Here is a 12,079-nt window from a genome sequence, read left to right on the forward strand (position 1 = left end):
GTACAGGGAGGTTTTAACCTGAGTGTCTCCACTGCCTGGGATTGTCACCCCTCTTCTGCTCACATCCTTCCTAATGGACTCAGCAAAGGGTTCAATACAGCAAACAAACAAGACAGGGGAGAGAGGACAGCCCTGTCTGACTCCAGATTGGATCAGGAAACTTACTGATTTCCACCCATTGATTGAGACTGCGCTACTGATGATTCTGCAGAGCAGTTGGATCCAATTGCAGATTCCCTCCCCATACCCCATTTTGGAAAGCACGTCCATCTTGCAAGTGTGCGATATCCTGTCAAAAGCTTTCTCCTGGTCCAGGCTGATGAGGCAGGTGTCCACCCTCCTGTCCCGTATCCCTGAGTCGCGTCAGACTATCAGAGATCTTCCTGCAGGGGTACAGTGCAGGTCTGGTCAGGGTGAATCACCAACTCCAGAGCAGACTTGACTCGACTGGCTATGACTTTGGACAGAATCTTGGTCAACATTAAGCATTGAGATGGGCTGCCAATTTCTGACTTCTGCCCTCTCCCCCTTCCGCTTGTAGATGAGGGTGATGATGCCTTTCCTCATGGATTCTGACATGCTGCCGGCCAGAAGCATGCTCTCGTATACTTCCTGCAGGTCTGGGCCGACCCAGTCCCACAGGGCCTGATACAACTCGACCGGTAAGCCATCACTTCTGGGAGTTTTACTCGTATCGAAGGACTTGGTGGCCTTTGTCAGCTCGTCCAAGTTAGTGGCTTGTCCAGTCTCTCCCTCAAAACCTCTGTGATAGATGACAGGAAGGACTGGGAGGCTCTGCTGTCTGTGGGCTTCGCGTCATACAGCCTAGCATAAAAGGATTTGCTGATCCTTGGTATGTCGGACTGCGAAGACTTTACCGAGCCATCCTCTTCCTTCAGGCTGCTGATCACAAAGCTCTCTGTGTGTACCTTTTGGAAGGAGTAACGCGAACACGTCTCATCCTGCTCAATGGAGGACTCTGGACTGGAAGATGATCTTGGAGGCCTCCATGGCAAAGAGCGAGGCCTGCTGACTCTTCACCTCATGGTGGTCCTCCTTGACCTCGACCCCCATTGACTGCAGCTGGAGCAGATTTTGCATTCTTTTCTGGAGTCGGGACATTTCGCTCTCTGAACACCTTTGAAGATAAAGAACCTCTTGATGTTCTCCTTGATTGCCTTGCACCAGTGAACTGGAGACTGAAAGAGGGATTTCACAGTTCTCCAACCTTTGTAATCCCTTTTGAGTTCCTCAACGTTCGCTGGGGTTAGCAGTGTAGCATTGAGCTTCCGTGTTCCCCTGCCAACCCGCTGGTCGTCCTGTAAGTGACAGTCGGCCAGTAAGAGGCAACAGTCAGAGAAGAACACCTGCTTGACGTCGGTGGATCTGACCGCGACAGCACGGGACACAAACAGGAAGTCAATCCTGGAACGGGCAGACGGGGTTTTACACAGGTTCCAGCCCCTCTGTTCAGTATGACGGGAGGATAATTCCACAGTGGTCTTTCCCCATTGAGCCTTTGCAGCAGCAGCCCCAAGCTTTAGTACGTCCCTCAGCACGTAGTCCTCGACCTTGGAGCATGCTCGTCTGCAACACTCAAGTCGTAAATAACTTTGTACACTAGAAAACCAAAGCATATTCCTCTGCAGATTGAGAACTGCACAATTTCTTTCCCAAAATTATAGAACATAAAACATCTTTCATTTATTGAAATAGAAACCCCACTAAAAGCAGGGCCACAAAAAATTGTTCAAAACTCTGAGCGCTTCTCTCCACGGAAATCTTTAGTAAAAGGCGAAAGATTTATACGATCCGAAGAAAAACCAGAGTAAACTAACGAACAATTCGTTCTACTCTCAACCCACCGTACTCTTAGCTCTTTAACATCATATTGCGCGGGCACACCACCAATTATCATCGATATTGGAGAAAAATCAATTTAGTCCAGATATATTTTAAGATAAAAAAATAACCAGAAACTGTTAACTTCCCACAGAAATATGAATAACTATTGGTCTTTTGCATTATATTCTGGTTTATGTAGATTAGTGGGCGGGGCCTATCTGCCTGCGCCTTCTGTCCGCGGGAATGAGATGTTGCAGTCTATACAAGAAATGCTGGAAATACTCAGCAGGTCTGGCAGCATCTGTGGAAAGAGAAGCAGAGTTAACGTTTCGGGTCAGTGACCCTTCTTCGGAACTAACGCTGCTCAGTGACTGCCCAGAGAGGTTAGCATTGATTCTCTCACACTATGTGCTCACCAAGTGATTTTGTTTTAATGCAGGCTGTCGTGAAAAGTGAGGAAAAGAAGCCCGAAGTCTGGTATTGTGAGTCCTGCATTCTGGCATTTGCAGTTTAACCCCAACTTTGAATGCACAGACAAGAAATGCTGGAAATACGCAGCAGGTCTGGCAGCATCTGTGGAGAGAGAAGCAGTTTCAGTGACTCAATTTGTTGGATTCGTCAACTATTTAGCAAAATTCTTGCCCAATTTGTTGTCGGAGTGTGAACCATTATGCCAACTGCCAAGGACGTGCAGTGGTATTGGGGCACAGAACAAGAAGCAGCATTCACTAAAATCAAGCGACTAGTGTCGGCAATGCCAGTGCTGAAATACTATGATGGAAAAGATGAAGTTACCCTGCAGTGTGACACCAGCGAGACATGACTTGGAGCAACCCTAATGCAGCAAGAACAAATGGTTATATTTACATCCAGGGCCTTACTGCAAATGGAACGACGCTACGCTCAGATTGAGAAAGAGTGCCTGGCCATTGTCTTTGCTTGTGAACATTTTCATCAATACCTACTTGGAACAGACAAAGTGAAAGTCGAGTCCAACCACAAGCCGCTCCGAAGCATTTTCCTCAAGCCGCTACTATCTGCTCCAAAGTGTCTGCAAAGAATGTTACTCCGGTTACCAAGATATCATCTGGATGTGACATACAATCAAGGGAAGCAGATGTACATCGCTGACATGCTGTCGAGAGCTGCACTCCCTATGAAGAAAGTAAAGGATGCTACGACAGAGTGTGAAATCTTCCAGATCCAACGTGAAGCTGCAGCTCGACATGCTCTGGAAATCATCAACCCAGCAGAGACATTGAATCTGCCTTGCTCAAATCAAACGAACTACCCAACAAGATGCAACTCTCCAAGTGTTGCAAGAAGTAGTGATGAAAGGATGGCCTGACAGCACCAGCGACATTCCTGTGGTCACAAGAGCGTATTGGGCTTACAGAGATGACGTAACAGCCCATGATGGCATCTTGTACAAAGGAAATAGAGTCGTTATCCCGAAAGATTTGAGAGGAGAGATGCTAAAGCACATCCATGGAAGCCACCAAGGAATTGAGTTGAGTCTGAGGAAGGTAAGAGAAGGGCTCTACTGGCCAAACATGAGCAGTGAAATCAAGGACCACATCAGCCAGTGCAGTGCATGCAATGAGTACCAAGGTAGGCAAGCTAAAGAGCCGCTGATGACATATGACATCCCAGACAGACCTTGGATGAAGCTGGGAGTAGACCTCTTCACACTGACAGGAACTGATTATCTTGTCACTGTAGACTACTATTCTGACTACTGGGAGGTAGACCAGCTGATCTCAATGACTACCGGTGAGATTGTAGAATGCCTGAATGCACACTTGAGTCGTTATGGCATTCCAGACATTGTGATGACCAACAATGCCCCGCAGTTCACAAGCAAAGAATTCAGCCGCTTCATAAAGGATTGGGAAATTCAACACCAGACATCATCTCCACACTATCCCCAGTTCAATGGCAAGACAGAGGTGGCAGTGAAAATTGCCAAAGGAAACATAAAGAAATTGAACAAATCTGGCACAGATGTATACAAGGCAATCCTCGAGTGGAGAAATACACCTACCTACCAAAGGCATGGAAAGTAGTTTTTTTTTTTATTTCCAAAATATACTTTATTCATAAAAATCTGTAAAAATTACATTGCCAAACAGTTTCCAAACAGCACCAAAAAATACAAACATTGCAAGGGAGATCAGTTTCCTTCAATCCTGTCATGAGTTTCTTCCCAACCCTTCCGTTTCACAATTGTCATGTCAATTACAGTTTTACATTTACAGCAATTGAGAATATTAACGATACAGTTCGAGGGGTTTCCCATGGATCCAGCCCCTCAGTCCAGCTTGGTGGGGGAACCTTACACTGTGGTCTTTCCCCATTGAGCCTTTGCTGCGGCTGCCCCAAGCTTTAGTGCGTCCCTCAGCACGTAGTCCTGGACCTTGGAATGTGCCAGTCTGCAACATTCGGTGGTGGACAACTCTTTGCGCTGGAAGACCAGCAAGTTTCGGGCAGACCAAAGGGCGTCTTTCACCGAATTGATAGTCCTCCAGCAGCAGTTGATGTTTGTCTCGGTGTGCGTCCCTGGGAACAGCCCGTAGAGCACAGACTCCTGTGTTACAGAGCTGCTTGGGATGAACCTTGACAAAAACCACTGCATCTCTTTCCACACCTGCTTTGCAAAGCCACATTCCAGGAGTAGGTGGGCGACCGTCTCTTCCCCACCACAGCCAACGCGGGGGCACTGTGCGGAGGGGGCGAGACTTCGGGTGTGCATGAAGGATCTGACGGGGAGGGCCCTTCTCACCACCAGCCAAGCTACGTCTTGGTGCTTGTTTGAAAGTTCTGGTGATGAGGCATTCCGCCAAATGACTTTGATGGTCTGCTCGGGGAACCATCCGACAGGATCCACCGTTTCCTTTTCCCGTAGGGCCTTGAGGACATTCCGTGCAGACCACTGCCTGATGGACCGGTGGTCAAAGGTGTTTTTCCGCAGAAACTGCTCCACGAAGGATAGGTGGTACGGCGCCGCCCAACTGCACGGAGCGTTCCGCGGCAATGTGACCAGGCCCATCCTTCGCAACACCGGGGACAGATAGAACCTCAGCACGTAGTGACACTTGGAGTTTGCGTACTGGGGATCTACACATAGCTTGATGCAGCCGCACACGAAGGTGGTCATCAGGATGAGGGCCACGTTGGGTACATTTTTCCCGCCCATGTCCAGAGATTTGAACATCGTGTCCCTCCGGACCCGGTCCATTTTAGATCCCCAGACGAAGCGGAAAATGGCTCGGGTGACTGCCACGGCGCAGGAGTGGGGTATGGGCCAGACCTGCGCCACGTAGAGCAACAACGTGAGCGCCTCGCACCTGATGACCAGGTTCTTACCCACAATGGAGAGAGATCGCTGCCCCCACATGCCCAACTTTTGTCGTACCTTGGCTACTCGCTCCTCCCATGTTTTGGTGCACGCCCCGGCCCTTCCGAACCATATCCCCAGCACCTTCAGGTAATCTGACCTGACGGTGAAGGGGACAAAGGATCGGTCAGCCCAGTTCCCAAAGAACATGGCCTCGCTCTTGCCGTGGTTAACTTTGGCTCCCGAGGCCAGTTCGAACTGGTCGCAGATGCTCATCAGTCTGCGCACGGACAGCGGATCCGAGCAGAAGACGGCGACGTCATCCATGTACAGGGAGGTTTTGACCTGAGTGCCTCCACTGCCTGGGATTGTCACCCCTCTTCTGCTCACATCCTTCCTAATGGACTCAGGAAAGGGTTCAATACAGCAAACAAACAAGACAGGGGAGAGAGGACAGCCCTGTCTGACTCCAGATTGGATCAGGAAACTTACTTTTTTTTTTTCCAAAATATACTTTATTCATAAAAATCTGTAAAAATTACATTGCCAAACAGTTTCCAAACAGCACCAAAAAATACAAACATTGCAAAAGAGATCAGTTTCTATCAATAATGTCATGAGTTTCTTCCCAACCCTTCCGTTTCACAATTGTCATGTCAATTACAGTTTTACATTTACAGCAATTGAGAATATTAACGATACAGTTCGAGGGGCTTCCCATGGTTCCAGCCCCTCAGTCCAGCTTGGTGGGGGAACCTGACACTGTGGTCTTTCCCCATTGAGCCTTTGCTGCGGCTGCCCCAAGCTTTAGTGCGTCCCTCAGCACGTAGTCCTGGACCTTGGAATGTGCCAGTCTGCAACATTCGGTGGTGGACAACTCTTTGCGCTGGAAGACCAGCAAGTTTCGGGCAGACCAAAGGGCGTCTTTCACCGAATTGATAGTCCTCCAGCAGCAGTTGATGTTTGTCTCGGTGTGCGTCCCTGGGAACAGCCCGTAGAGCACAGACTCCTGTGTTACAGAGCTGCTTGGGATGAACCTTGACAAAAACCACTGCATCTCTTTCCACACCTGCTTTGCAAAGGCACATTCCAGGAGGAGGTGGGCGACCGTCTCTTCCCTGATTTCCACCCATTGATTGAGACTGCGCTACTGATGATTCTGCAGAGCAGTTGGATCCAATTGCAGATTCCCTCCCCAAACCCCATTTTGGAAAGCACGTCCATCTTGTAAGTGTGCGATATCCTGTCAAAAGCTTTCTCCTGGTCCAGGCTGATGAGGCAGGTGTCCACCCTCCTGTCCCGTATCCCTGAGTCGCTTCAGACTATCAGAGATCTTCCTGCAGGGGTACAGTGCAGGTCTGGTCAGGGTGAATCACCAACTCCAGAGCAGACTTGACTCGACTGGCTATGACTTTGGACAGAATCTTGTAGTCAACATTAAGCATTGAGATGGGCTGCCAATTTCTGACTTCTGCCCTCTCCCCCTTCCGCTTGTAGATGAGGGTGCTGATGCCTTTCCTCATGGATTCTGACATGCTGCCGGCCAGAAGCATGCTCTCGTATACTTCCTGCAGGTCTGGGCCGACCCAGTCCCACAGGGCCTGATACAACTCGACCGGTAAGCCATCACTTCTGGGAGTTTTACTCGTATCGAAGGACTTGGTGGCCTTTGTCAGCTCGTCCAAGTTAGTGGCTTGTCCAGTCTCTCCCTCAAAACCTCTGTGATAGATGACAGGAAGGACTGGGAGGCTCTGCTGTCTGTGGGCTTCGCGTCATACAGCCTAGCATAAAAGGATTTGCTGATCCTTGGTATGTTGGACTGCGAAGACTTTACCGAGCCATCCTCTTCCTTCAGGCTGCTGATCACAAAGCTCTCTGTGTGTACCTTTTGGAAGAAGTAACGCGAACACGTCTCATCCTGCTCAATGGAGGACTCTGGACTGGAAGATGATCTTGGAGGCCTCCATGGCAAAGAGCGAGGCCTGCTGACTCTTCACCTCATGGTGGTCCTCCTTGACCTCGACCCCCATTGACTGCAGCTGGAGCAGATTTTGCATTCTTTTCTGGAGTCGGGACATTTCGCTCTCGCCCTCTGAACACCTTTGAAGATAAAGAACCTCTTGATGTTCTCCTTGATTGCCTTGCACCAGTGAACTGGAGACTGAAAGAGGGATTTCACAGTTCTCCAACCTTTGTAATCCCTTTTGAGTTCCTCAACGTTCGCTGGGGTTAGCATTGTAGCATTGAGCTTCCGTGTTCCCCTGCCAACCCGCTGGTCGTCCTGTAAGTGACAGTCGGCCAGTAAGAGGCAACAGTCAGAGAAGAACACCTGCTTGACGTCGGTGGATCTGACCGCGACGGCACGGGACACAAACAGGAAGTCAATCCTGGAACGGGCAGACGGGGTTTTACACAGGTTCCAGCCCCTCTGTTCAGTATGACGGGAGGATAATTCCACAGTGGTCTTTCCCCATTGAGCCTTTGCAGCAGCAGCCCCAAGCTTTAGTACGTCCCTCAGCACGTAGTCCTCGACCTTGGAGCATGCTCGTCTGCAACACTCAAGTCGTAAATAACTTTGTACACTAGAAAACCAAAGCATATTTCTCTGCAGATTGAGAACTGCACAATTTCTTTCCCAAAATTATAGAACATAAAACATCTTTCATTTATTGAAATAGAAACCCCACTAAAAACAGGGCCACAAAAAATTGTTCAAAACTCTGAGCGCTTCTCTCCACGGAAATCTTTAGTAAAAGGCGAAAGATTTATACGATCTGAAGAAAAACCAGAGTAAACTAACGAACAATTCGTTCTACTCTCAACCCACCGTACTCTTAGCTCTTTAACATCATATTGCGCGGGCACACCACCAATTATCATCGATATTGGAGAAAAATCAATTTAGTCCAGATATATTTTAAGATAAAAAAATAACCAGAAACTGTTAACTTCCCACAGAAATATGAATAACTATTGGTCTTTTGCATTATATTCTGGTTTATGTAGATTAGTGGGCGGGGCCTATCTGCCTGCGCCTTCTGTCCGCGGGAATGACATGTTGCAGTCTATACAAGAAATGCTGGAAATACTCAGCAGGTCTGGCAGCATCTGTGGAAAGAGAAGCAGAGTTAACGTTTCGGGTCAGTGACCCTTCTTCGGAACTAACGCTGCTCAGTGACTGCCCAGAGAGGTTAGCATTGATTCTCTCACACTATGTGCTCACCAAGTGATTTTGTTTTAATGCAGGCTGTCGTGAAAAGTGAGGAAAAGAAGCCCGAAGTCTGGTATTGTGAGTCCTGCATTCTGGCATTTGCAGTTTAACCCCAACTTTGAATGCACAGACAAGAAATGCTGGAAATACGCAGCAGGTCTGGCAGCATCTGTGGAGAGAGAAGCAGTTTCAGTGACTCAATTTGTTGGATTCGTCAACTATTTAGCAAAATTTTTGCCCAATTTGTTGTCGGAGTGTGAACCATTATGCCAACTGCCAAGGACGTGCAGTGGTATTGGGGCACAGAACAAGAAGCAGCATTCACTAAAATCAAGCGACTAGGTGATGGCAATGCCAGTGCTGAAATACTATGATGTAAAAGATGAAGTTACCCTGCAGTGTGACACCAGCGAGACATGACTTGGAGCAACCCTAATGCAGCAAGAACAAATGGTTATATTTACATCCAGGGCCTTACTGCAAATGGAACGACGCTACGCTCAGATTGAGAAAGAGTACCTGGCCATTGTCTTTGCTTGTGAACATTTTCATCAATACCTACTTGGAACAGACAAAGTGAAAGTCGAGTCCAACCACAAGCCACTCCAAAGCATTTTCCTCAAGCCGCTACTATCTGCTCCAAAGTGTCTGCAAAGAATGTTACTCCGGTTACCAAGAGTATTTCCAGCATTTCTTGTTTTTATTTCAGATTTCCAGCATCCGCAGTATTTTGCTTTTATTTGAATGTACAGAAACTGTCAGCGTTCATCGTCATTACAGCACTGAAACTGACAGCAACTTCTGGAGGAAGACAACAGCAAAATAGCGCGGAAGTTGGCAATCTGAAATAAAAACAGAAAATGCTTGAAGTACTCAGCAGGTCAGGCTGCATCTTTGGATAGAGAAACAGAATTAACATTTCAGGTCGATGCCCTTTCTAGATTCCACACCTGGGCAAAATAACATGGAAATCCAGAAGGTGCTGTCAGTGATTCTACATTTCTCCAGAGGGTGCAATGTCACTGCACTGATTCTTTAAGTATATTAAGAGTAAAAGGGTAGCCATGGAGAGTAGGTCCCCCAGAGGATCAGTGTGGCAATCTATGTGTGGAGCCACGGGAAATGGGCGAGGTCTTAAATGAATATTTCTTGTCCTTATTTACCGTGGAGAAGGTCATGGAAGCTAGTGAGTTCAAGGGAGGGAACAGTGATATCCTGGAGCATATCAACATTACAAAGGAGGAGGTGTTGGAGATTCTGAAGCGCATTAAGGTGGATAAATCCCCAGGGACTGACCAGGTGTATCCTAGGATGCTATGGGAAGCAAGAGAGGAGATTACTGGGGCCCTGGCAGAGATATTTGTATCATCGTTAGCCACGGGTAAGGTACCGGAAGACTGGAGGATAGCTAATGTTGTGCCTTTATTTAAGAGGAGCAACAGGGATAAGCCAGGGAACTACAGACCAGTGAGCCTTACATCAGTGGTAGGAAAGTTATTGGAAGGGATTCTGAGAGACAGGATTTATATGCATTTGGAAAGGCATGGTCTGATTAGGGATAGTCAGCATGGCTTTGTGCGTGGGAAATCATGTCTCACAAATTTGATTGAGTTTTTTGAGGAGGTGACCAAGAGGATTGACAAGGGCAGGGCGATGGACGTTGTCTACATGGACTTTAGCAAGGCCTTTGACAAGGTCCCGCATGGTTGGCTGGTCCAGAAGGTTCGAACACATGGGATCCAGGGTGAGCTAGCAAATTGGATACAAAATTGGCTTGGTGATAGGAGGCAGAGGGTGGTAGTGGAGGGTTGTTTTTCAGATTGGAGGTTGGTGACCAGTGGTGTGCCGCAGAGATCGGTGCTGTGCCCTCTGTTGTTTGTCATATATATTAATGACTTGGATGTGAATGTAAAGGGCATGATTAATAAGTTTGCTGATGACACCAAAATTGGTGGTATAGTGGACAGTGAAGAAGGTTATCTAAGGTTACAACAGGATATAGATCAACTGGGAAAGTGGGCAAGGGAGTGGCAAATGGAATTTAATGTAGACAAGTGTGAAGTGATGCATTTTGGGACGTTAAACCAGGGCAGGAAATATACAGTAACAAAAACAAGAAATGCTGGATTCACTCAGCAGGTCTGGCAGCATCTGTGGAAAGAGAAGCAGAGTTAACGTTTCGGGTCAGTGACCCTTCTTCGGAACTGGACATATACAGTGAATGGCAGGGCCCTGGGGAGTGTTCTTGAGCAGAGAGACCTTGGGGTGCAAGTACATAGTTCCCTGAAAGTGGCAACACAGGTAGACAGGGTGGTGAAGGAGGCGCATGGCATGCTTGCCTTCATCGGCCGAGGCATTGAGTACAAGAGTTGGGACGTCATGTTACAGTTGTACATAACGTTGGTTAGGCCGCATTTGGAGTACTGTGTGCAGTTCTGGTGGCCGCACTACAGGAAAGATGTGATTAAGCTAGAGAGGGTGCAGAAAAGATTCACAAGGATGTTGCCTGGTTTGGAGGGCTTGAGTTATAAAGAGAGATTGGATAGGCTGGGTCTGTTGTCCCTGGAGCGAAGGAGGCTGAGAGGGGACATGATAGAGGTATATAAAATTATGAGAGGCATAGATAGGGTAGATAGCCACAGTCTGTTTCCCATGGTCGGGGTGACTAAAACTAGAGGGCATAGATTTAAGGTGAGAGGGAGGAGGTTTAAAGGGGATCAAAGGGGTAAATTTTTCACACAAAGAATAGTGGGTATCTGGAATGAGCTGCCAGAGGAGGTGGTGGAGGCAGGAACAGTAGCGACATTTTAGAGGTATCTGGACAGGTACTTGCATGAGCAAGGCATAGAGGGATATGGAATTAATGCAGGCAGGTGGGATTAGTATAGATAGGCATTATGGTTGGCATGGACGCAGTGGGCCGAAGGGCCTGTTTCTATGCTGTACAACTCTATGACTCTATGACCACTGCCTTCAGGAACCTATTGGCCTGCTACTTTTCTCTTGAAGTGTGGTGATGCCTCCAGTCTCTGAGTGCTTTACGCTTACACTCGATTAGCTCCAGCATCTCTTGGTCATTTTCGTCAAACCAGTCTTTGTGTTTTCTGGTTGAGATGCCAAGAATCTTTTCACAATTGCAGATTATGGTGGACTTTAGAGCCTGATGCCGGGATTTCTGGGCACGATCTTCCCGATGGTGGCGAGGCTCTGTGGCGGCACCTCCACTGCTCTGCAATGGAACCCTACTTAACATTTTTCAAATACCTCTCTGCATAAATTTAAATTTAATTCCCTGTGATTGTACCTTCAGTTCCCAGTCTTGAGCACATTGTGCAACTCTCGCACGCCATCACTTTCCCATCCAGGAGAAGCAGGCGTCAACGAGGTGGGGAAGGGATCAACTTTGCATTATTTAGTTTATGGAGGGAGAAGGAATCAACTGTGCATTATTTAGTGTATGGAGAGAGAAGGAATCAACTGTGCATTATTTAGTGTATGGAGAGAGAAGGAATCGACTGTGCATTATTTAGTGTATGGAGAGAGAAGGAATCAACTGTGCATTATTTAGTGTATGGAGAGAGAAGGAATCGACTGTGCATTATTTAGTGTATGGAGAGAGAAGGAATCAACTGTGCATTATTTAGTGTATGGAGGGAGAAGGGGTCAACTGTGCATTATTTAGTGTA

At 47.6% G+C, this 12,079-nt stretch overlaps 2 non-coding genes across 2 annotated transcripts; both read right to left on the reverse strand.

The window, feature by feature from the left end:
- Positions 1 to 1,717: 1,717 nt before the first annotated feature.
- LOC137376866 (U5 spliceosomal RNA) lies at positions 1,718 to 1,832 on the reverse strand. Its single transcript, XR_010976330.1, has one exon. It is a non-coding gene; the product is annotated as a U5 spliceosomal RNA (small nuclear RNA).
- Positions 1,833 to 7,861: 6,029 nt separating this feature from the next.
- Positions 7,862 to 7,976, reverse strand: LOC137376857 (U5 spliceosomal RNA). The gene has a single exon (XR_010976322.1). It is a non-coding gene; the product is annotated as a U5 spliceosomal RNA (small nuclear RNA).
- Positions 7,977 to 12,079: the final 4,103 nt, after the last annotated feature.

This window comes from Heterodontus francisci, chromosome 13 (assembly GCF_036365525.1).
Source record: "Heterodontus francisci isolate sHetFra1 chromosome 13, sHetFra1.hap1, whole genome shotgun sequence".
Classification (NCBI taxonomy): Eukaryota; Metazoa; Chordata; class Chondrichthyes; order Heterodontiformes; family Heterodontidae; genus Heterodontus; species Heterodontus francisci.